This window comes from Macrobrachium rosenbergii, chromosome 22, assembly GCF_040412425.1.
Source record: "Macrobrachium rosenbergii isolate ZJJX-2024 chromosome 22, ASM4041242v1, whole genome shotgun sequence".
Classification (NCBI taxonomy): Eukaryota; Metazoa; Arthropoda; class Malacostraca; order Decapoda; family Palaemonidae; genus Macrobrachium; species Macrobrachium rosenbergii.
The window spans coordinates 24,100,891-24,128,267 of NC_089762.1; the positions used below are offsets into that span (position 1 = coordinate 24,100,891).

Genomic DNA, 27,377 nt, shown 5'->3' on the forward strand with positions numbered 1-27,377 from the left:
CAGTTAGTCTGCATTACAATAAGGTAAACGTGGGCTTAGTTTAGTGTTCCCACGATACTCGAGCAACAGCTCAGTGCCATTTGGGCACTATAAAACAACAAGGTCGAGAGTCTGAGACTTGAGATTTATTACAGAGATTCACAAAGAGGATAGGTGACAGATTTAGAGTAAAATAATTGCAAATAAAACATGATGAATAAATATGCCAAAATGACATTCCTTAGCCTATGGAAAACAGCTAGGTTCATATTAGCCCAAGAAGGCTGCAAAGGTAGCAAGAGGGCGTGACTCCTCAGGCAGAGTCATTTGCCAGCATCTACAATAATGGCACTGTGCCAATTTGGCACTCATATAATAATAACTAATGGCAATTGCATATTGTATTTTAAATGCATCATGCTTCGGTAGGCATGCAAGGGAAGTCGTAGGACTTATACAGTTGGCATATCTGTCAATGGCACTCTTCATGGGCAGAGGGGATTAAAGTAAAATGGGGGCCTTGGTAAGGCATAAAATAAATGTGAGTAATAATCAAAAGTAAAGAATGGAAATGTTAAAGGGAAAGAATAAGGGATAGAGTTATAAAGGAAATAAATAGGTGAAGGACCCTGACATCCTCTTCTGGATAGAAGTGCCAAAGTCTTCGTAGGATAAAGGGATGGCACTGGGACCTATAGAGGTCATTCAGTGATGTGTTATAACCCATGACTTTTTTTTTTGGCAAAGCAAGTTTTAATGTTGTTCCACAAGTTATATTTTACTAAGAAATCAACAACTATTGCTATATAGAGCACATATAATTATCTTTCTGCACCTTATAGAAGTGAACAATGACGAAAACTTGGTAGCCTTGGATGTCCGGGTGTGCTCCTTACCCAAAAAAGGGCCCTATTATTCATTTACCTGTCCAAGCTTACACGGGCCTCCTCACTTCTAAACAATTGTGCAAGTCGAATCACAAAAGCTGTCTTGCAACCACAGGGACAAAGACTTATCTTGGCCGCCATTCTTGAAGCCTTGACAAGGTACGAATATTCACTCAGAATTTCAGAGACAGCTGTTTGTCGTCATCACCTTGTGGGAGGAGTCGGGACGTCATATGTTTACGTCCCGTATAACTTTGAACCCATACATTAGTGTGTTCCGCCACTGGCTTCGGCTGCTTTATTTTACTCTTATGAATATACTTTTTTCTAATATAAGTAATAAATAATGCTGCTGAAATTTGGTAGGGATGTAAAGTATACTATGGCTAAGTAATATCTTTGTCAAACCACAGAAAAAAAGTTATTCCCGGAAAAACACCGTGACAAAGGCTCTGAATCTCATAGTAGTACCGTGTCTGCACATTGCTCGGTATCTATATAAATACAAGTGTGGAACGTTTACGCATTTTAAAATATTTATTAGCGGCCATACTCGTTTACAAATTCAAACATATGGTATAAAGTGCCTGTATGGCGTATAAGCAAGTGATTTTCTTCACAGGTATTACATTTCTTTGTGTGTTGAGGAGGGGGGGGATGGGGGAGGGAACCACCAAGGCCCTGGGTTTGCGGCCGAATCCAGGTTTAACTAGCTAGTTTGGTAATTAGTCAAGAAGCACCCTCACTATCACATGCCTGTTCGCCTCCAGCAACACCGGTCTCACTTGGCCTGGGTCACCTCTGGGCCTACTGCTGTAAGCACATTTCCGTCCACCCACCATTCGTCCACATACCATTAAAAGTGGATCAAATATCAACAATAAATAATAGTACTCGGAGCATCCTATGTATGAGTTGACCATTACAGAGTTATTGTCAGGTCAGCATAAGCAGCATAAGCTTGAATGTTTGAGGTTAAGTTGAAAAGGTTTTTACTTTAGTGTAGGTTTTGTAAAATATTATTACAAAAAGTTTATATCACGAATGATTATGGAAATATAATTAAAAAGAAATTTAGTTTGACAGTTTAAATTAAACTTAATGTTCCCTCAGGCATCATTAAATTTCGGATAATGCCAGCTTCTGGGAGGGTAGTAAACCTGGTCTTTGGAACTTGACCACATCAGTAAGTGTGGAGTGGAATCAGACCCAATTTCCAGCTTATATGAATTCACATCATATAATACTTGCTGCTTTCTTTGTCTTTTCAGTATCCTGTATTGACGTCACTCTTACAGAATGATGATTTTATGCATTTTTTTTTAGCAGACAAAACTCGGTTTCCTGCAAAAACTAAATTCAAATCAAAACTCAGATAATAAAATGTTTACATATTGTGTATATATTTCTTAAGGTACAGCAATCCTAAAAATGCTAAGTACCTCAAGTATATACTGTACAATAAAACTACTGGTCTGTTTGCTGGAACAAGGTCAGCTTAATCGGGATTGACTGTCACTTTTTTTGCCAGATTCACATGTATTTGCAATAGCCACAATGACCTTCTTCATGGTCAAGTGGTTAGGATAACCTCATCTGACATATCAGGTGCACGCTCTAATCCTGTCATGGATATCAGTATCTCTTCATAATGGTCTTAGCCTTTGTAGTGGAAAGCATATACAAAAAGCTTGAAGAAATCAAGTATCTTAGATATGTTGTATAGACTTATGACATACAACTTGGAAAATTTGACAAAAGCAATAGATATAGCATTTATGAAGATGTTGCTGTTTAGACTGCAGTAATTAAAAATTTGATAGTATTAAAACAGCATTAACTATGAGACATGACTCATAAGAATTTGATGAAATTTTTCATTACATGTTGGATAAAAGGTCAGCTATTTTAATCTAAAAGTTCGAGGGTTGGCTTTGCAAGATAATTTTTTTATTTTTTAGTGCGATTCCAATTTATTGATACACTACAATTTTATTCCAATGCACAGTATGGAAATATTTTATCCGGATGAACCTCAATTTAGAGCAAAATAATTTCATACTAAATGACAGCATCTACTTGAATGATCTAGCTAATACAAATAACAAATGTTGCTTAGCTGTGTTCCGTAATAACCAGCCATAATGAATGGGTAGTCTGCAGTGAAGATGTAAGCATACCCACGTTGATCAGAAAAGGTGTAGCCGTTGGCTTCATCCAAATCACAGTCACCATTATTCTTGGCAGTTGTATTAAAGGTATAATGGCTTTGATTACTTCCATCTCCACTTGTCTTATAATAACAACTCTTGAGATAACGGTTTTTAGTTGGATGGGTGCAGAATGTATACACAGAGAACCCATCTCTCATGTAACCAACATTTGCACAGCTAGAGTTACCAGCTATGCACACAGGAACCTCATGATAGTGGTACCGACAGTTCTGGTCGCTGTGTCCATTGCAGGTGTCAAAACTAGCTTGCTCATTAAAAACTGCAGTGTCTCCTTGAGGGCTGCTTAAATGGTTGTAGAAAAACGCTCCAGAAATTGCAATTCCCACAGGCCCCATTCCATACGCTTTGTAGGTGGAGCCTTTGACTGGATTCACTGGGATGGCCATGAAGCTTCTGTGCTCACAGCCTTTGTTCGGATTTGGCTTTTGTTGGCCTTGTTCAAATACATGGTTGGGTATGCCAGTAGCTGCCACAATCCGGTAATTACCAGTGATGGTACTGTAGAATTGTGAAACAGGGTTAGTACACCCACATTTATTTTGTGTGCTTGTAGAGCAAGAGCCACTGTTGTATGCATTGAGAGCCTTCTGCAGCAAGTCTGGGACAGCAGTACTAGAGGTAGTTGTTGATTTTGTTGTTGTTGTTGTTGGTGTTGTTGTTGTTGTTGTTGTTGTTGTTTTGTTGTTGTTGTTGTTGTTGTTGGTTTTGTTGTTGTTGTTGGTTTTGTTGTTGTTGTTGTTGCTGCGGCTGTGTTAACATTTTTATAAGTACAATTGAACCCAGGCCTGTTTATACTAGCATCGGACTGGAAAATGACTGACACACTAGCTGTGGTGGAATTGTAACTCTGTGGACCTGAAGTGCCACAGTATTTAGGTGACAGAATGTTAGTATCATTGATCTGTAAGAAGTCTAGGCAACTTCCTAAGGCGTTCCGTCCCTGAAGATCAAATTTCTGACAAGTTATGGAAATTTTGGATCCAGTATTAAATACATAAGAGCAGGTGGTCGAAGATGGATAGCCGTTAGGATAATTAGGACTGGCAAACGTTCCAGAGGATTGACTGAAAGCTTGTTGACAGGCCTGAAAAAGACAAGAAAATCACATCATAGGTATGACATATAAAAAAAGTAATGGTCAGGGTATATATATAAGATCAAAATGGAATCAGTATTGAAAGACGCATTTCTGAACAACAAATCGTTGAGAGAAAAATACAGTGAGTTGTGAGATCATTCTTACCAAGGACTGGAACTAAGTTACGAGTGTTTCTTATTTTATGTTCAGTGATTTTCTGTACATTGAGCATACCTCAAAAAAACTTATATAGTTCAAGTGGTCTGTAACTTTATTCACTGAAGTTGTAGCCCAGTGACAAAACCATAAGATAGTAGTCAGACAAAAAGATGACAAAATATGAAAGACTGAGATCTGGAGATAAATTTCTAAAGATCAAGATTTTATTCAACTCACGCTGGGTTAGGAAAGGTAGCTGTAGTCATTAAGTAATGGTTGACAAATAGCAAAAATGTCCAACTTTAAGTCCAAAAGACCCAATACAGCAAGCAGTATCAGGAATATTACTATAATTAACACACGGCGGTTACCTTTGTTACTGCTACAGCTACTACTTCTGCTGCTAAAGTAGTTAATAATGATCATAAGGTACAGCAGTAATAATCATCTAGCAGGACACCGATTACGGTGATTGTGTTTCCGCCCTGTTATCCTATTATTATTCTGAAAATTATTTTAAAAACTCTGACACGATCAATAAGCGACTAAACTGAGGACCCTGTTGAAAGCAAGCCTCATTTCACGTTAGACCTTCCCAGATTGCCTTATTGTGATTTCAGCGATTCTGTTTCTTTTCGTATCCCGAACTATGCCAAAATGATTTTGCTGTTACATCCGAGCATTTGTTTACTTAAATCTAATGATGAACTTTCATATTCTCTCTCTCTCTCTCTCTCTCTCTCTCTCTCTCTCTCTCTCTCTCTCTCTCTCTCTCTCTCTCTCTCTCTCTCTCTCTCTCTATGAATGGATAATCTACCTGGAAAAACTACACGGCACAAGTCCTCCCTTAATGAGGAAATGGTTGTTCGAAAGGCAGAGAACCAGATTGCGTCATATTCTCTTAATTTGGACTTAACTTCTTCCCCCTTCCCCATATTCTTTGCTTCTTTAAGGCTTTACTACAGCGTGTTCAGGTAACCTCACTAACAACAAAAATGATACTGCAAAAATATTGTTATAAAAAGTGACTATAACTTGATGGCAGCTGTCAGCGAAATCGAATCGGGAAAACGTTTTAGAGAAAAAAGTCATATATTACTCAAATAACTAGCAGTCTTTCTCGAAATTGCAAATTAGATGAAACCGATACTTACGGCCGATATCCCATAAGGGTGAAAGAGGAAAGCAATCCATGTGGTAATCAAGAGATTCTTCATGTTTCCTCCTGACAGTGATCTTCAATCAGGACGACTTGCTTTCAGTAATCAACGGTCAGTGGTCAGTGACTCTTGTGATTCGGTATTTATTTGGTGTGAGTAGAGCCCTCTGGTGAGGGTTTATGCACCTAACATGTGACGTGAAACCTTGAATTTTAATAGTAATCTGTGTGGGCGATGTGAGACACAGGGAATCAGTCGTAAATACGTAATTTAAATTCAGTGAAGGCCCGCTTAATGTCCTGGCTAACATTTCATGTTGCACTATTTCGTCGAATTTGAAAAAGGCTTATATGCATTTCAAAAGCCAAATGACAGGTAAACCCCAATATTTACGAAATTTTATTCTGATAGTCCACTCCGTAATGATTCAGTTGGTCTTACGTACTGAGATATATCATAGTATGCCCAAACACACACACACACACACACACACACACACACACACACACACACACACACACACACACACACACACACACACACACACACACACACACACACACACACACACACACACACACACACACACACACACACACACATATATATATATATATATATATATATATATATATATAGTAAAATGGGGTAAGAAAAAATATAGGGGTTGATGGGGCAAGAAAGAATCACCCCTTTTTATACCTTTCTCCCTAATTAATCATCATATTTAGGTGATTTGTTGTTAGAATGCCTTTTTGTAATTACTATCATGTGTATATTACATAACATTTCTTTTATGCATATTTCCAGGATAATTTTTTCCAAAAGTTTAAGGAAAAAATTTAGCAAAACTTCAAAGTAGCTCATAAGAAGTTTGATTTTTTTTTCACCCCATTCGCAGAGGCCAAGCTCATTTTGGGGTAAGAAAGAATCACAAGGCCCCCCGGTAGCCCCTGTGTATTGCTCTATGACCCCTGACCCCGCTCCCAGGGGGGGGAGGTGATTTTTTTTTGCACCATACTAATGGCTAAGTCTGGGGTAAGAAAAAATCAAAATTACTGATTTTTTCTTGCCCCAGACTTGATTTTTTGTTCCCCAAGTGTGAGCAGCTTTTACCCCAAAACTGATTTTTTATTTCCCCGATAATATTTTTTGTCATATAGTGTCCCTTCAAAGCATAATAAATCCTTTTGTATTTGAGTGAAATAAGTATTTGTCCTTTCCAAGGACTGACTGACATGTTTAAACATCATGGGTTGGAACTGCAGCATTACCAGAAACTCAATATGCTCTATCAGAGTCAGGCTGGATGACCCGTACGATTTTTTGAGGACTTCTTCAAAGGTTTCTTAGAGAAAACAAAAGACACTCGCCCTCTTCTCCTGATTTTGGATGGGCATCTCAGCCATACATCTGTAGAGACAATACTAGTGGCAAAAAGTGAAAATATCAGTATCATCAAGCTTCCTGCACATTGTACAGATCTGTTACAACCATTAGACGTTGCTTGCTTTGCGCCTTTAAAATCATACTATGATGCAGCACTGCAACAGCATGTACATCAGACAGGGGCACGAGTGCCATTACAAAAAAAATGTGGCTTTGTGAATATGCTGTGCAGTGTCTGGAAGCAGGGTCTTTCGACTGACAATGTAAAGGCAGGTTTTCGTGCTACTGGAATATATCCTTTGAATTCAGAAAAGTATAATAAAGATCGCCTTTGTCCTGTGAAATTGAAAACTTTCAAAACATGGCTGGACAGAGGGCGCCCAAAAGATGACGAAAATAATCCTGTGGTATTGGATGCTATGACTGATAAGGAGGCAGGCATCAACGACTCACAACTGATTCCATCATCAGCAATTCAGCAGGATGTTTCACAGAGATCTACTTTCACTAGCCAAGAAGTAACGCTAGTGCCTGGAGCAGATGTAGACAAGCGTCTTTTTGATCCATCAACCATAGCTCAAGAAGGATCACCAGGCTGTAGTCACTGGCTGGATGTTCAAGGCCCCACTGATAAAGATGCACTTCTTGAAGATATTAAGAAGGATATTCAGCAGCGAGGAACACTTTATGCTAAAAATTTGAGTTGGACGGATCTCGTCAATGAAATTCAAGCAAAGGGCTCAACAGGAATGAAGTTTAATATCCTGTTGGTAGCAAAGGAAAAGGAAACTTCACTGGAAGAGATTTTGAATTCCAGAGGACGTAGTGGAACACATCCTCTCACAAGAAGAAAAATCAACATGCATAGCCAAATTATCACTCAAGGAGAATGCAGTAAGGAGCTTACAAGTCATCTGGTTCCGAAAGGAAGAATGAATATGAAGTTAAGCAAGAGAAAGAAAAAGGATCCTGAACCACTTTCCGACAGCACAACAACAGATGAAGAAATAAACTTGGAAAGTGATTCTGCTGATGACGTAAGTTTCAGTTTGGATAAAGATGAAAGCGACATGGAATGTGAACATGAAGTGGTACCAGCTCCAACAGAAACAGGCATTCCTGTAATATCAGAAGATTCTGTTGGAAAGTACTATGCAGTATACAGTACTACACTGAACCACGAATGATTTATTTTTGGGGAAAAATATTAAAAACCTTTGCAAACGATAAAGGCGGCACAGTAACGAGAGCTCAAGTTCATTTCCTACAAAAGAAGAATATCTCCAGCAATCCCAAGGAATGGACCTGGATTGAGCGGAACAAGGACAAAAAGGACATTGATATTGCTGATACAACGTACATTTTTACGGGCCAGAAGAACTTATGGTGAAGAAAGGTTTCTTTAGATTCCCAGATGAAATGGCATATGCTCGTCTAAAGAAGATAGAAAAGGATTTGTTAATTGAATTATAGCATGAGTATGCATGATTTACAATTCATACCAGAGAAATGATTTTCGTTTTGTTTATGGAAATTGTAATGAAAATTTTTTTTCACAATCAAATACCAAAATATACACTTTTTTGTTATCTTTTGATATGATTTAACTTTTGTTCATGTTAAACTTTCCATTTTGTATGGAAAAACGCATTTTAGTTTCTTACACATGTTTCTTTAGCCAAAAATAAACATGATTTGTTCTTGCCTCGATGTGATTTTGTTTTACCCCATTTCAGGATAAAAATAAATCATCAAAAAATATTGTTAAAAAAGATTAAAGGTCCTAGGCTCAATTCCTTTTCATGATTTACTTAACATTGAATATTGATAAATATGAAAAGGTTTAACTGGAAATAAAAAATCAAATAGAGGAAAAATGAAAGTTTTGTGTTTTGATTGTTTTTGCCCCACTTGACTATTATATATATATATATATATATATATATATATATATATATATATATATATATATATATATATATATATATATATATATATATATATATATATATATATATATATATATATATATATATATATAATGTGTTTTTGCCCTTACTTGACTATTATATATATATATATATATATATATATATATATATATATATATATATATATATATATATATATATATATATATATATATATATATATACACACATTAAGTAACGACAAATCCACAAAGGAAAGAGAAACAATGGAGTGCTGTGAGGCCTTTCGATGTCGTCCTTTACTTAGCAGAGATTCAGTTATACACATATGTATGTATGTGTGTGTATATATATATATATATATATATATATATATATATACATATATATACATACATATACAGTATATATAAATTATATATAGTATAAATATAAACAGTATATATATATATATATATATATGTGTGTGTGTGTGTGTGTGTGTGTGTGTGCAACAGAATCACGAAAATATGGAATGCGATGGATATATAAATAAAGACAAAATCCATGAAGGAAAGAGAACCACTAGAGTGCTGCGAGGCCTTTCGACTGGCGTAAAATCAAATAAATGACAGATGGGGATTACAAAGGAAAAAATATGAACCTGGAATTCAACACAGTTGAAGAATTAGTAGAACTGCCAAAACAGGGCTAAATATTTAGGAAGTTTTACTGTAGGATTAGAAAAAGAAAATTGCCTCCCTTTCTTAGATGTTTTAATACATAGAGAACCATTTCAGTGCAAATTCAGTATTTATAGGAAACCAACCAATAACTTAACTTACGTCGATTTTTATTCAGGTCATCACCCTAATATCAAAATCTCAATTTTTTCCTTTATATTTTTATGAGCTTTGCGATTGTCAGTCCCAGTATTTGGATAAAGAAATTGAATACATTAGAAAAATAGCGACAAATTTATGTTATCCTACACATATACTAGATATTTGTTCTAATAAAGCCCACAAAAAGTGTTATAGTGAAAGTAACATGGAAAAAGAAACCCTTAAAAACATTCTTAGCCTGCCTTATTTTAGTGTTTTTGAAAACAAAATCATTGTTAAAATCTTTTAATGTCGACCTCGTTTTTTCCTATTATAACACACTAAAAGGATTATTAACAAAAAATAGCCCTAAAGAAAACAAAATAATATATAAAATTCCATGTTTCGACTGCCCCTCATTTTATATTGGTCAATCTAGCAAAGATTTAGATGTACGTGTTAAGCAACATAAGTATTCAGTCAAAACTGGATAATTCTCCAATGCTATAATCATTCATTTAAGTGAAAACTCTCACAGGATAAATTAGACAAAGTTCAGCGATTGCCAAATCGAAAGATTTCACTTCAAGAAAACTAGTGATGCCAACATTATGCATCATTCAAAAAGGACCAGTAGGATTTGCTCACTATACTGTTAACCAGTCTGCTATTATACAGGTTACTTCCAGCTGTAATTTTAACCTTAGCCTTGGCATGTATTATTTGGACCCTTTATTGGAAAAATGTTCAAGAATGACCTAAAAGATAAAATCACTGACTTAATTATAAATTAGTTACCTTATATATATATTTTCTATGTATTCATGTGTTTAATATTAACTTTTTAATTGTAAAAATGTTCATCTTGCAAAAAATCATTAAAAAAAAAGAATTTTTCTTTATTACCAACATTTTTTGGTGGTGAGTCACCTCCTTGTATAATCTTTTAATTATCCTGTCCCTGCTTCAGAACAGTTGATCCTAGTCCTCTGCAAAACCTCTTAAATATTTAATCCTTTTTCGGCAGTTCTAATTCTTCAATTGTGTTGGATTCCAGGCACATGGTTTTTTTTCCTTTTTAATCCCCATCTGTCATTATATGAGCTTTCTTTGTAAACTTACTTTTATATTTCTTTAGTCTGCTACGTATAGGACGCCAGACGAAAGGCCTTGCAGCACTCCAGTGTTTCTCTTTCCTTCGTGGATTTTGTCTTTATTATATATATATATATATATATATATATATATATATTTATATAAACACACACATATATATATATATATATTATATAAAACACACACACATATATATATATATATATATATATATATATATATATATATATATATATATATACACACACACATATATATATATATATATATATATATATATATATATACACACTATATATATATATATATATATATATATATATACACACCATATATATATATATATATATATATATATATATATATATATATATATATATATATATATATATATATATATAGACAGAATACGTTATATATATATATAAGCGGAGCCACAGCACATAGAAGGACAGGGTGACAAGGAGATAGCCGGTCATCAAAAGGTGATACATTTATTGCCGGCGCGTTTCGTAACAACATAGATTACATCATCAAGGCTAAAAGAAAACAACACAAATTAAAAACACATGGAATATAACTTTGACTTTAAGAGTCTCAACAAATTATACCAAACTTACATTAAAACAAAACAAGATTTAAAAGCACCTGCTAGACTAAAGGCTGAAGGCTTTATGATTCGGAAAGGAGGAGAAGCAGCGAAGAAAAACGGCTCAAGCCAGAAACAACTGTATAGAGGTTGGTGCGATTGTTCAACAGGCACTAACTGCAATAAATAATGACTCTAAGATAAGCAGTTCGTGTAAACGGTTTGTTTGGCCCAAGACAGAGAAGTCAGAATAGTTAATGCTGGTGTTACAAATTTTTGTGTGATTTCTGATATTAGAAAATTCGGGATTGGACAATCTGCAGCCAGTACGATGGCTGACACCATTATGTGAATCAGCTCTGACCTTGAGCGATCGCTTAGTCGAACCTACGTAAGTCCCCAAATTACATCTGGGGCAAGTATATTTATATACGACTGAGGATTGCAATAATGGGCAGATTTTGTCTTTAAATTTAAAAGTGATCCTATTGTAAGGGGATTTTTGGAATTAAAATAACTTGCAACATATTAAAGTGTTTTCAATTGCAGATTTGAGATTCCTTCTAAATTTGTCTCTTGGATGTATGGAATACTGGCATACAGTTTCTTTCGTGGAACAGTGCTTATGGAAGGGAGTCTGATAGTTTCTTATTTAGAAAATTCTTGCAATGTCTGAAGAAAAACATGTGAGGAAACCAGTTATCGGTAAAATATTTATACAAGAACAAAATTTCTTTATGATATGAATCCCAGGAAGAGGTTAGAGTGTAAGCCCGATGAAGCAAGGTAAAAATTGAATTGAGTTTAAAATGATAAAAACAAGCACCGTTTTTAGAAAAAAGACTTTCTCAGGTCTGGGTTCAAACTTTTATAGTGCTTGTTTTTATCATTTTAAACTCAATTCAATTTTTACCTTGCTTCATCGGGCTTACACTCTTTAACCTCTTCCTGGGATTCATATCATAAAGAAATTTTATTCTTGTATAAATATTTTACCGATAACTGGTTTCCCTCACATGTTTTCTTCAGACATTGCAAGAATTTTCTAAATAAGAAACTATCAGACTCCCTTCCATAAGTACTGTTCCACGAAAGAAACTGTATGCCAGTATTCCATACATCCAAGATGACAAATTTAGAAGGAATCTCAAGTCTGCAATTGAAAACACTTTAATATGTTGCAAGTTATTTTAATTCCAAAAATCCCACAATAGGATCACTTTTTAAATTTAAAGACAAAATCTGCCCATTATTGCAATCCTCAGTCGTATATAAATATACTTGCCCCAGATGTAATTTGGGGACTTACGAGGTTTGACTAAGCGATTGCTCAAGGTCAGAGCTGATTCATTGTAATGGTGTCAGCCATCGTACTGGCTGCAGATTGTCCAATCCCGAATTTTCTAATATCAGAAATCACACAAAAATTTGTAACACCAGCATTAACTATTCTGACTTCTCTGTCTTGGGCCAAACAAGCCGTTTACACGAACTGCTTATCTTAGAGTCATTATTTATTAAGCAGTTAGTGCCTAAGTTGAACAATCGCACCACCTCTATACAGTTGTTTCTGGCTTGAGCCGTTTTTCTTCGCTGCTTCTCCTCCTTTCCGAATCATAAAGCCTTCAGCCTTTAGTCTAGCAGGTGCTTTTAAATCTTGTTTTGTTTTAATGTAAGTTTGGTATAATTTGTTGAGACTCTTAAAGTCAAAGTTATATTCCATGTGTTTTTAATTTGTGTTGTTTTCTTTTAGCCTTGATGATGTAACTATGTTGTTACGAAACGCGTCGGCAATAAATGTATCACCTTTTGATGACCGGCTATCTCCTTGTCACCCTGTCCTTCTATATATATATATATATATATATATATATATATATATATATATATATATATATATATATATATATATATATATATATAAAAAATGCTACAACAATATGCAGACGGCATGATTGCATCTGCATATCTAGTACAAAGCCATCCCACTCGCCTCAAATTAGAATAAAACGAATAACCAAAGAGAACAGAACTGTTTGTCAGGTCAACTAGAACCTGGCCCCCCCCAGATTTGCAGTTCCTTAGTCCTCATCTAAAGGTACTCCCTCCCCTCAGATCTTAATCCCCCTTTTCCTGGAAATGGTGATTCTCGCTCTCTCTTCCTCTTTCAGAGGACCTGCCGTTTGTATTAGCTGATTAACGTCCACCGGCATAGCCAGAGGACACCATTAGAAAGGAGAAAATACTGTCCAAGGATTGGCGCCAGATTAAGGTGCGATGCCACATGGGGACTGCATGGGCCTACCTCCCATCATGGATCTGGGACCGTGGGAACTGCATGGCTTCAACTCCCATCATGCATCTGTGACCCATGGGTCAGAGACTCTAAAAGGGAGCTGCTGTCCGGCGCCTATGAGAGAGAATGACTTGAGATTCTGAGAGAACGAGACGAGAGGTGATGCAGCCTCACTCCTTCACCCCTACCTCTTGACAGAAGAGCTGCGCTTGCTCTGAATGAGGCGAGCATGCACAGAAGCCCAGTCTGTTGAGAGATTGAACGAAAAGTGTCGTGTTGTTTGCTAAAGTTCCAAAATCCCCTTATAAGACTCGGAAGTTCCATTATGCTCTCCTACCAAAACGATCGTTTACACATTTCATTCATCTCATTCATTCGTGATATAGGACACATTTTAATTGTATACCAAAGAGGTAAAACTAAAGTTAAAAAAAACCCCAACCACGAGTAAGCCACCTCTGATAATAATTTACATCTCTCTCCTTATTAAAGCTCCATTGAGGCTTACCCCCTATTTTCTGATTGATTATTGATTTATGAACATAATCATGATGAGCTGCCTTCATTGATTGATGAACACACTCATGACAAGACCCCCTTGGTTGATTGATGAACCTGCTCATGATGAGCTATTTAAATAGCATAACAGCAGTGAATTCTGTAGTACCTCTCCCGCCCCCCAGTGTTACCCCTCTCGCGTTGAGTGCCAGAATTGATTGACTGAGAGATCTACGGGACACAACCGCCCCACATGAGGCACCCCAAAAGCCCCGTGTATTTTGGTTGATTGATTTCTTGATGATTGATTGAACCTATAACCTCTGCACTATAGCCAGTACCGTCTGTGTGCATGTTATCCTCGTTCATTGAACGAACCTTGAGTTCTCCGGAACACGCACCCTGAATGCCATTTGAAGAAGTGCCAACTCCCATGCTAGTGCCTGCACTGTCCAACTCTGAAGCAACATGGCGCTCAAAGAGCACAAAGCCATCATGGAGATGGGGAAGATTGCATGGCTAAAGGGAAATGAACTCCTCCACGAGACCAATGAACAGCTTAAGCTCCTGAAAGAGGAACAACAACAGAAAATGAAAGAAAGAAGGAAAGAAAATGGAAGAAGAAAGACAAGTGAGAGAGGAAGAACGACGACATGAGCTCACCCTCAAGGAGAAGGAACTTGAGGTTGCGCAAGCTAGATGAGCTTCTGTAGATGCCTAACCTGGCACTCCTTGGCCAGTCCAAACCCTTCCACGAGTTCCCATTCCTCCCTACCTTTCATCCATCCATTGATCCCGAAGTGGGCTGAGGACAAGCCTGAAGAATGACTTGATCACATGGAGGACCTCGTAATGACATACTCCCTCTCTTCCTCCGAAATAACCTTGATGCTTGCTAAACATTTGGACAGCAACGCCTTGGCCGCCTGCTGTGCTTTAGACAGCAGGAACAAGGGCAACCTGAATGAGGTATGATGAGCTGTAATTAGGGCGTATGAGATCACGCCCAAACACTGGAGGCAGCGGTGGTGCCAACTCCTGAAGGAGGCAGGTCAGACCTGGTCCGAATGGTCGTATCGTAAGAACAGAGCCTACAATCGCTGGTTGGAAGCCCTAGAGTGCAGGTATTTCCAAACCTTTAGAGAGCGGATGCAGCTTGAGGACCTCATGTCCTACACCCCCAACAAACTCGTGATGTTCTTGTGTGGGCAGCGTCCTCAGACTTTCAGTGCCTGCTGCTGCCTTGCGGACGAGTGGGACACATTCCACCCCGACACAAGTTCCCTGAACCGGAAGATCCACCCACTGAGCAACGTCTACGGGTCGCACCACTCGAAGAATGGTCTCCTACTATGCCAGCATTGCAAAGAAGAGCTACCATTCCACTAAGCAATGCCACTCCAAGGCTGACACGCCCCCGAAGCAACCCTCCAGACAAACTGACAGGCCCCCCTCCCCATGGGAAGTCTGCTCCTGGCACTGCCACGTCCTCCTCAAGGTCCGCCCCGGCAAGGTCTTATTATGACGCCCTCTGCGTAGACTGCAGTCAGAAAGGCCATTGATCTGCCACCTTCCGAGGATGCAGAAAGTACTCCCCCCCAAAGGCAGTAGTGAATGTTGCCCTAGGTGGCCAACCCTTTGAAGTTGGCAACCAGAACGTATGTGCTTATCACACCCCCAATGGCTACTTACCACCCCAAGAATGGCCACAGCTAGTCGACATGGGTGCGCGTGTCAACATCATTTCCAAGGATCAGGTGCCCCTGGGTGCCATTATCAACAAAGATGAACAAGTGAGGGTTGGCTGGCTGAATAACTGAATTGAGGATGTCCCAACCAGCGATCCTCCCACAAAAGCAAACACCTGTTTGGGGTGGTTATGTTGATCGCAGTGATGTACCCACTCCTCTTGGGCCAAAGTATCCAGAGCTGGCTCAGCCTCCAGTTACACCTGCCCCCACTGCCAGATGAATCCTCTCCCGGCTCCAACAACCCAGCAGACCCCCTCCAAGCCTGTCCTGCCCCTCTGCTGCTGCCATGGCCGTTGTCTCCGCCCGACACCATGCAGGGCTCTACCAGTCCGCCTGTGGCACCCGCTCTCCTCATCATGGGTGCGGACGCTTCCGCCCCAGGGCTGTACCAGGAGGAACTGATAAGGGCACAGAAGGAAGACCCTCACCTACGACGCCTCCTCACTGACGCCCACATGATCAAGGAGGAACTTCTGGATCTTGCGAAGGACGCCTACCTGATAGACAACGACATACTCTACTGGGTAATTACCCTGGAGACAGCACGAGCCTGCCCAAGTAATTCATCAACTGGTAGTAGTACGTCGTGCCCTTCAGCCAAAGTTCCTCCAACTGGCTCAAGACGGGATCGGAGGACACTTCAGGGTCACCCGTACTCCGATGGCCCTGATGGGGAAGTTTTTCTAGCCCAACATGAGGAGTTGGTGAAGGCTTTCGTATCCTCATGCCCCACATGCCAGATCACTGGACGCCCAAATGAAGTCATCCCCAAGGCACCCATGAGAAACATACCCTCCATCGGTGTCCCCTTTAAGGGGTCGTCATTGACTATTATATGCCCCAAGGGCTCATCAAGAGCAAAAGCGGCAACAACCATTGCCTAACCATCATTGACAGGTTCACCCGCTACCCTGAGGCCATTCCCGTGTGAGGTGAGAGCTTGGAAAATGCCGTGAAGGCCCTCATCGAGTTCTACCATTTTGGGTTCCCTCCATGATTCAGACAGATCAAGGGCAACACTTCAAGTTGCAGGAGTTCTAAAGTAGCATGGTGAGCCACATACATTCCACGCCTCACCATCCTGAGAGCCAAGGGATTGTGGAGCACTTCCACCAAATCCTGGGCACCACATTAACTAAACTCGAGCATGAAGGGGAAGGAACTTGGGAAGAGAACCTCCCTTGCGCACTCTTCGCCATCCACCAGGCGCCCACAGAAACGCTCAAGTATAGCCCCTTCAAACTCTTTAATGCCCATTCAACGAGGGGCCCCCTCGACATACTGTATGAGGCCTGAGCCAAACCAGAATGTGCTAATTGGCTGGAGGAACTCCCTAATATCTAGAAGAAACTATGGGTACTTGGGTGGATGCGCAAGCTACGGAACAGGCCATGCAGGAACGGGTGAAACTAAGATTAGGTAAAAGTGCAACAGCACAAGCTTTCGAGGTCGGCGACAAAGTCCTGGTTCTCCGTACCTGTGCCACGTGCCCCTTGGAAATCCAGTTCACGTTGGCCCACCGAGTACTGCAGAAGAGAGGAGCCCTGAGCTACCCACTTGACTTTGGAAAGAGGCGTGCAAAATGGCTCCACATAAATCTGCTGATACCCTACCACTGCCAGGAACCGGAACCAACAGCGCCTGGCCCTATTGCGATGGTGGGCACCCTCACCGCCTTGCTGCCTCCAACCACCAACTCCGAGCTCCTGGTTAACATAGAACCGATCACGTCAAGCTTGACTGATCAACAATGCCGGGATATTGTGCGACTGCTGCAACAGTATCCACTAACAATGCAGGATCAATTGGGAGGCACTGATGTGACTGAGCACACGATCATCGTGCACAAAAACAGCACTCCCATCGCCCAAGGCTACTACCAGTTCAATCCGCAGCGAGCGGAAAGGATCCAACAAGAAGTCCAGCTACAACTTGACCTGGGCCTTATAGAGGAGAGCCGAAACCAGTGGTCCTCCTCCGTCGTTCTAGCACCGAAGGAAGTGGGTGGAGATCGATTGCACATCGATTTTCGCCAGCTGAATGAGGTTACCAAACCAGAGCCATACCCCCTGCCATGGATTGGAGTATACTTGGACAGGTGCCTTCGGCAGTGCCCGTTCCTCAGCAAGATTGATTTAGAGAAGGGGTACTGGCAGGTGCCACTGACAAAGGAGTCGTGCCCCCGGACTGCATGTACCAGTGTAAGGTCATGCCATTTGGCATTTAAGAATGCCCCAAGCTGCTTTCAGCACCTCATGAACAAGGTCCTGGCTGGAATAAGGAATTGATTCGTGTACTTAGATGACATCTTAATCTAGCTAATTCCTGGGAAGAACAACTGAGCATTCTTAAGGAAGTGTTAGCTGCCCTGCAACAAGCGAAATTGGTCATAAACCTGAAGAAGTGCTAATTTGAAGTAGCTGAGATGACGCATCCAGATGTGAAAAGGGACCCTTCGGCTATTTTTGGGAATGGTGCAATACTTCTGGAGGTTCATCCCAAATTTCGCTGACACGGCTGCACCCATCACAAACCTCTTCAGGGAAACCAAACCACCTGATGCACACCCGAGTGCCAAAAGGCACATGACCATCTAAAAGCCACACTCACCAGCCAACCAGCCAACCTGTTCTTCATACCCCGAACTATGAGTAACCATTCAACCTCGCAGTTGACACTAGCGATATAGGATTTGGTGCTATTATTTTCCAGGAAGACCATGGCATTCGGCACCCGGTCACCTATGATTCCAAAAAGTTCAACCAAGCCCAGACCAGATACAGCAAAATCAAGAACGAGCTCATTGGCATGATCCTTGCTATGAAGCATTTTGGATCTTGCCATGCAAATCATAAATTTTGCTTGACCATCCTCACGGACCATAACCCCCTCAAGTATCTCACTACGTTCAGGAATCAAAATAAGTGCTTAATGCGTCGGTGCCTAGATTTGCAGGACTATAACTGGAAAATACAGCATATCAAAGGCACCAACAATAAGATTGCCAATGTTCTATCCAAACACCATGTCATAATCCCAGAGACACGGAATAGCCTGGCCTACTTCCAGAGAGCAGTGCCCAGACTTCCCATTCCTGAACGTAACCCCTGAGATTACTTCCTTCCTTGAGGCTATCTTTTCTTTGATAACTGATAAAATTGCAATTGCAAACATTGTTCAGTCTTCAACTCCTGAGCACTCGTGCCACATGGCACAGTGCCAGCTGCGTTTAGTACCCTGGCACCCCCTAACGTAAGCCCACACTGTACTCCCAATTTGATGCCTTCTCAAGGCAAAACTAACAGCATGAATTTGCAAACCTTGATGTAATTAAACTAACAGTATAATGAATAAATTTTGTTAACCAAATAACCTTAGTTTAGACTGTATAATTGTCTCACAACATGATTATTTGATGATGGATCAGCCCATGGCCAATGGCACTTAACGTAAGGTGTAAATTCATAAAAATGTTAGTATTAAGTACTTTGCAGCTGCTGCCTCTGTAACTGACTGATGATCATAAGACTTGACTGAGAGTAGTCAACCCCTTCTGCGATTAACGTAATTCCATTATCATTAATGTCAGCGCAGAAGTTTGCAAACTTGATTTAATTAAACAAGACATCTGAGAGAAACATAAGAAGAGGAGCAGCAATTTGATGCAAGTGACTTGCTGAGGCAGGCATGCTTGCCCAATTAAAGGCATAACATGTCTACTTGTGTGGGGAGCTATGCTACAAGAATGTGCAGATGGCATGATTGCATCTGCATATCTAGTACAAAGCCATCCAAATAACCAAAGAGAACAGAACTGTTTGTCAGGTCAGCTAGACCCTCCGGGATTTGGGGTTCGCTAGTCCTCATCTAAAGCCCCTTCCTCCTTCCCCCTCAGATCTTAATCCCCTTTTCCTGGAAACGGTGATTCTCGCTCTCTCTTCCTCTCTCACAGGACCATGGTGCTTGGATTAGAGTGGATCAATGGCCACTGACAGCCACAGGACACCGTTAGGGAGGAGAAGGTTGGGGCGTGGACGGCTCCTACCGTCCAAGGATTAGTGCCAGATTAAGGTGCAATGGGCCGGCCTACCCATCATGCATCTGGGACTGTGGAAACCACATGGCTTCAACTCCCATCATGCTTCTGCGACCCGTAGGTCAGAGACTATAAAAGGAAACTGCTGACTGGTGCCCACGAGAGAGAACAACTTGGGATTCCGAGAGAATCAGACGAGAGGAGATGCAGCCTCACTCCTTCACCCCTTTACCTCTTGACCTAGTGTCCGCCAATCATAGATTTGCCTCCCCCAAGTGCCATAGTCCATCATCAGTAGCCCACGAGACGCCCTTGAGGATAAGGTAATTTTATGTGAGCTGTGGAGATTGCGGGTCACCTTTCCTTTTATTACTAATTTTCATCTTACCTTCCTTTCCATACCTTGAGTAATATTAGTGGTCTGTTTGTTGATATTTATTGTGCATTGATGAAGTGTTATTATTGTGTTTTGTGAATATTTATTAGTGAGGAATCCCCTGCCTTCAGCAGAACACTCCTCAGTGCCAAAATCAATTCATCAGGTAATCTCTTGACTGTATCATTGCCGATCACACCTGACACTGTGAACCAACTCTGCCCCTATTGTATGCTCCCATTGCTCCCGCTAAGATGGCGTACTCTTGTAAAATCTTCCTGCGTCGAGTGGTAAGAAGGCCCTCTCACCCATAGAAGTAATCCATGTGTTCCATCAGTCCCCCTCAGTAGTGCAGGCTCACGTCCCGCTCGTCTGTTATCCCCCTGTTTTAGTAATTGTTATCAATTATTTCCTCAAGTACCAACCATTGCTGTAATGTATCAGGACCCTAGTGGCCCTCTACAACCTTGAATTAATTGTTAATACATTCTTGTCATTATTTTGAGATTTTTCTCTTATAATTGCCTGTATAGTTGATTGATTGAATGATATTGCTATGTGTGGAAGCATGGTCGGATGCGACCTTCCCTTCCCTTGTGCCAGTAAACTCAAGGACCTGCATTCACATCTAGCAATATATATATATATATATATATATATATATATATATATATATATATATATATATATATATATATATATATATATATACTGCATTATGAAAACCACAGCATAAGAATAAATATATATATATATATATATATATATATATATATATATATATATATATATATATATATATATACTGTATATATATATATATATTATATATATAATATATAATATGTAATATATATATATATATATATATATATATATATATATATTATTCTTATGCTGTGGTTTTCATAATGCAGTAATCTCCCCGTGTGTATGTGTGAGTTGTTGTATAACTGTGGTTTTGTGTTCAGATACGCATATACTGTAAAAGAGGTTTGCAGTGAATAAACGCTGTGTAGTTTGAGAGGACGACGTATGCGTTGAGCTGAGAGAGACTGAGAGCCTTGTTCATTGTATAGGGACGCAATTTGTTTAGTCATTATTCAAAACTTGCTGAGAATAACACCTTCTCATATGACTAAATCCATTAACGTACAAGGCGTTATGGGGCCCGGTCAAAACAGAGGGGTGGGAAATTCCATTACGAAAGTTGCCGAACGTCACCGAGGAATTTCATATGAAACGATGTTTCCAGTCTTATTATAATAACTAGAGATTCTCTTGCTCTGAAACTATGTAATGACAAATATTATTGTTAACTGTAATTCCACTTCCTCTCTAATTGTCATTTTAAAGAGTTTTTTAAAATAAAAACATCGTCTGGGACCTGTTCTTTCCACCCATAGACTGTGCCCTCTGCATCTAAAAGGGGCCAACACTCAAAAGACCAAAAGCGTTGCTAAAAGAAGATGCGTTCTCCCCTCTCTCTCTCTCTCTCTCTCTCTCTCTCTCTCTCTCTCTCTCTCTCTCTCTCTCTCTCTCTCTCTCTCGTTCTCGGGATTAAGAACGTCTCGTTTTAATGTAATTGATATTTTGGTAGACGATGGTCACTCATATCTTTAATTGTTTAATCCCTTAGTAAATGTGTCTGAGTTATCTGAACAGTGTATTTTATTAAGTGTGTGTGTAACGGCGCCTGGTTAAAAACACGAAGCAATTTGGTACCAAGGTATTGTAATATAATTATGGGTTCTCAGTGCACTGAAAATAATATGTGCAGTGGTTATATGTAAAGATACCTTTTCACTTTTTTAATATTTTTTCGTGTTATATGTTTTATGCTTTATCTTTTGAAGAATTTTTCTTTTATACATATATGTGGTGTGTTTGCTATTGCCTTAATTTTTGCTTTACATTTTTTTATATTTAATCTTTTTGCAGAGTATATATTTCTGTGTCTTTTGTATCCACATTTTTACATGATTGATTTATTTGCCTTATTTTGTTTAACACTTGGGAATTGAAGTTTTGTTACTCAACAATTTAAATTCTTCTTGAATAACCCTTTTGATTAATTAATAGATTAATATCTGATTTAATTTTGACTGATGATTAATTCAGATTTAATCCAATTTTGTTTTATCTTGAAGTAATAATAAATTTCCCTGAGACTGTTAATGTCATGTATAATCTTTGAATTTAGAAATAAATTTTTGTATTTAAAATATTATATCAGAGTTTCATTCATTGACCCACCAGTAATTTTGATTTGAATTAGAGATAGAGTGGTAAGTGAGATGTTTTCCTTCAAGTAATTGAAGTGAGCTCGAACCAGGGAAATGAAATAAATAGAAATATTTGAACTTTTATAATGTTAATGGAGTGATGCCCTTAGATTTTACCTCACACCTGTTTAACGAACTTTATCTGCTTTCTTTCATGATTGATAAGTTTTATAAGGGATCACTGTTGCCTTTAGAGAAATCTGTCGTCTTGTATGTGTGATGAGGGTTCAGGTGTCTGGCTTTTGTGAGGTAACTATAATTGTTGAATAAATGGTAAGTTTGGTAATCAAATATCAAGCACTTAGATACCAGGTTTGATTTAAAGAACAGACACTGGACACTCCGGGGTCACCATATATAAATGGTGCACTAGACTCCAGGACAGGCACTTAGATATCAGGTTTGATTTGAAGAACAGACACTGGACACTTCGTCACAATATATATATATATATATATATATATATATATATATATATATATATATATATATATATATATATATATATATATATATATATATATATATATATATATATATTATATTGCAACCCGTAATTTGACCAGGACAAAATTCTTATACTCAACTGTCAAACCAGGATGCCAAGCTGTGAAGTGTACCTAACTAATATATGTTTCAGTCCTTTATGTATAATTATTACACTGATACCAACACTGCACACTGCTCCACTGTTCAAATAAAATAAACACTGAAAGTATTATACTCAATATCCCGGGTATAGAAACACTTGAACAATTTTTATAATTATAATTAAACTTTCCAACACCAAAATAAGAAAAATAATTATATCAATAAACTTTTTACAACTTGCCACTATTAAAATAATAATAAATAATGAATATCACCAAAATGCAAATACTCGAATAATAATGATAATATGATCACTGACAAAATGGGTATTTGCACGATAAAAGCTGAAACTCCCTTCTCCTGGAGGAAAAGGAAGGAAAACAAGGTAATTTCAAAGAGTGAGAGAACAGGGATTTTAAAGAAGAAACTTAGAGGTATTTACAAATATACATATGTAGTGAGTTTTGCACACACTAGATGGAGGGTTGTCACATTCCTCACCACTGAGAGGGGTCTATGGAGTGGAGCAACTGAAGAGAGTAGCACATGACAGGCCAAAAGTCATGTTCAGATTAGGATGTAGTTTGAGGTATCCTGGAGGGAGTATCTGCCAATATATTTTGTGGTCCCCAAATGGCTTGTAGTTTAATGTTGAATTCGGAGAGGATGTACAACCATCGTAGGAGCTTATTATTCTTCAGTTTGGCTCAATCCAGGAAGATCAATGGGTTGCGGTCTGTGTATATGATTACTTGCTGGTTGCCCTCTAGATGTGGTTTGAAATGGAGAAGAGCAGCGACTATGGTGTAAAGCTCCTTCTCAATTGTTGCCCATCGTGTCTGGGCCCCTTTGAAGTACCCCGAGTAATAGGCAATGGGCATGAGATGATGTAAAGGTGGAGATGATGTGGCCAAAGAACTTTGATGTTGCTGCATCAAGACACCCAAAGCCGGTTCCAGAACCATCTACATGTAGATAAAAGGGTTTATTAAAGTTAGGCATTTGAAGTATGGGTGATGTCATAACCGATTTAAGTTGATCAAATATACAGGTATGTTCTCTAGTCCATTCAAAGTTAATTTTAGGAGATGTTAATGCATACAAAAGAGCAGTTATGTTTGAAAAGTTTTTGATCAGTTTTGAGTAATAAGAAACCATCCCAATAAAAGATTTTAATTGCTTACGGGTAGTTGGCTGAGGAATGTCTAAAATTGTCTGTACATTTGTACATTTAGGCATGACCTTACTATTTCCAGTAACATGCCCAAGATATGCTAAATTCTCTAAACCAAAGGAACTTTTAGCGAGATTTATGGTTAAATGGGCCATGGATAACTGTTGGAAAAGTTCCTTTAAAGCATCCAGATGTTCAGACCAGGTGTTTATGGCAACAACTAAATCATCCATGTCGATGTAGGTGTTATCAAGATCTCTAATCACCTCTGACATCAACCTCTGGGAGGTGGCTGGAGCATTGCAGAGGCCGAAAGGCATGACCCTGTAAGAATACAACCCAAAAGGTGTTATGAATGAAGATATTTCTTTGGCTTCATTAGTAAGAGGGACTTGGTAATATCCTTTAAGGAGGTCTATTTTAGTTAGATATTTACCATTTCCAATCTTATCAAGAATGTCAGATATCCTGGGAAGAGTGTAAGAATCCTTTATGGTGATGTTGACTTTCCTATAGTCTGTACACATTCTATACTGTCTGTTAGGTTTAGGTACCAGTATGCATGGAGATGCCCATGGAGACAGACTAGGTTCTGCTAAGTTATTATCAAGCAGGCGTATGGGAACAGCACCTGGTTCTAGCATGATGTCATGACTGATAATGGTACAGTTCTGGGGTTGTTTTGAGCACACTTCATGAAAAGAAAGTAAAAATGAAGTTAGTTCCTGTTTTTTTATTTAAAAAAGAGTTTAGTGAATTTAATATCTCACTGTTTGTACAGTCCTTCCATGAAAGTATATTATCTTCATTAGAGGAGTCAGAATCCACTTTTTGGCAAGGCTGTTCCAGTTGTTCTTTATGGCAGTTAGAAGATACTAGGTGACCAATTACTGGAGTAGGACCATGGTAAGATTTTAACAGATTTACATGTACTAGTTGTGATTTTTTTTTTATGGTCTGGAGTACGAATGAGGTAGGTTACCATACAATGTCTACAAATAACTTCATGTGGCCCAATGTATCTCTCTTGAAGAGGTGTTCCCAATTGGATGGTAGCTCAGTACTCGTTCACCCGGCTGGAAGGACCTCACCTTAGTTTTCCGATCATACAATCTCTGCATCTTATCCTGTGAATTTGAAATATTGTTAAATGCAAAATTGTACGTATTTAATAGTTTCTCTTTGAGGTCACTTGGGTAAGAGGAAACGCTGGAGACTGTTTCTATCTTTTTGTTTATGATATCTTCTTTGACCATACTTAAGGTTGTTCTGGGCTTTCTGCCGAACATTACCCCAAATGGGAATATACCAGTAGAGTCATTAGGGACACGTCTCAAGATATACATGAGTAGATCTAGTTCCTCATCCCAAGTCCTTGAAGTCTCACTTACGTACTTCCTTAGCAAGCTCTTTATTGTTTGATGGACACGTTCCAGGGCCCCATTAGTCTGTGGATGATATATTGTGGCATACACATTACAAATGCTGAATTCTGCCATTGCTTGCTTGAAAAGATTGCTGGTGAAGTTGGGCCCATGATCACATTGGAGTTCTTTAGGAAACCCAAAGGTGATAAAAATTTTAAGTAGCTGTCTAATGATTCTTTGCATGGATATTTTTTATGGGTATTGCTAGAGGATATCTGGTGGTAGGACATAACACTGTTAATAGATATTCATTTCCCCTTCGAGTTTTCGGTAATGGCCCTACACAATCTATGATTACTTTGTCAAATGGATTTTTTGGAACTGGAATGGGTTGGAGAGGAGCAGGTGGAATGGACTCGTTGGGCTTACCGGTGATCTGACAGTGATGGCACTGCTGAACGAATTCCTTCACATCTTTCTTCATTCCTGGCCAAAAGAAGTTTTCAGCCAGTTTGTCGAAAGTTTTGTGAATTCCCAAATGAGATTCAGTAGAGTGAGCCAAGTCCAGCAATGACTTTCGGAAGACCGAAGGTACAAGAAGTTGATGTTGATCCAGCCATGTATGGGTGGACGGAGATTTGGATGGTCTGAGAAGGCAAAAAAGAAAATCTTTATCCTGATAAAAACAAGGAATTTTGGATAAATCATTGTCTGAGACTTTCTTCCAGCAAACTGCTAAGCTGGGATCTGCCCTCTGATGAGATTTGAAATCATCTTTATGGATATCGATGATGTCTAGTGCTGCTGCAGTTCTATTTTGCTTATCTAGGTTTGCTTTTTCGTCTTCTTGGGCTGACCTTGTACTATCTCTGCTTCATTGGTAGGGTGTTTGTCCATATTTTCTTTATTAATAATGATTTGAGGATCAGTGATAATAAGATTTTTGTCAAGTACCTTTGATCCTGCAAGGTCGTTACCCAAGATTACTTGCAATGACGAATGAGGTAACTGTTTGTCTGTCATTGCAACGACAGTATCACCATCAAAATAAGGACAATATAATCTTACCTTAGCTAAGGGTAAAGTGGTGCTGGTAGTTAAATCTGTAACTGTGATGTACTCATTAGTTAGTTCCAGTGGTAGACCTTTGGCCACGCTCACAATTGCCTGAGTAGAACCTGTGTCCCCTAAACACTCAACAGTTATACCATTTAATGACCCTGCACAGGTAAAGGCTTTGAATGGATCATCCTCTTGTTTTGGAATTGCTACATGTAGAGTCCTTTGATGGGATTGATTAGTTTTTGAGGAAGGTTGTTCAGGTTTGTTGGTGGCAGGTGTCACACCTTCAGATCTTTTACATTGAGGTAAGGGGCAGTGTTGAATATCATGACCTTCCTCCTTGCAGTGCACACACCCTGTGAAGAATATTTATAAGAGGATACAGATTTGGACTATGAAGGTTTATATTTATGGATTAGTGCAAAATCATCAGCAATGAGCTTTCAGTGCATTGGTTTTGCCTTTATCCATTGTGTGTGTGGCTATATTTAAAGGTAGCTTCCTGATTATTTCCTCTAACACAATTAAGTTTTTAAGGGAATCGAAATCCTGAACTTATGCCTTACTTAACCATTTATTCAATTGCCGGATCTTCAGTTCGCAGAACTTAGACAAA

The 27,377-nt window shown here is 38.9% G+C and overlaps 2 long non-coding RNA genes across 4 annotated transcripts in view; one reads left to right on the forward strand and one right to left on the reverse strand.

Moving 5' to 3' along the window:
* The window catches only part of LOC136850662 (uncharacterized), a 352,695-nt gene that overhangs the window by 273,032 nt on the left and 52,286 nt on the right, over window positions 1–27,377 (forward strand). The window lies entirely within an intron of this gene.
* On the reverse strand, window positions 2,795–5,629 carry LOC136850385 (uncharacterized). The gene is made up of 2 exons (XR_010856610.1): window positions 5,492–5,629; window positions 2,795–4,184 (listed from the first exon to the last, which is right to left on the reverse strand). It is a non-coding gene; the product is annotated as an uncharacterized lncRNA (long non-coding RNA).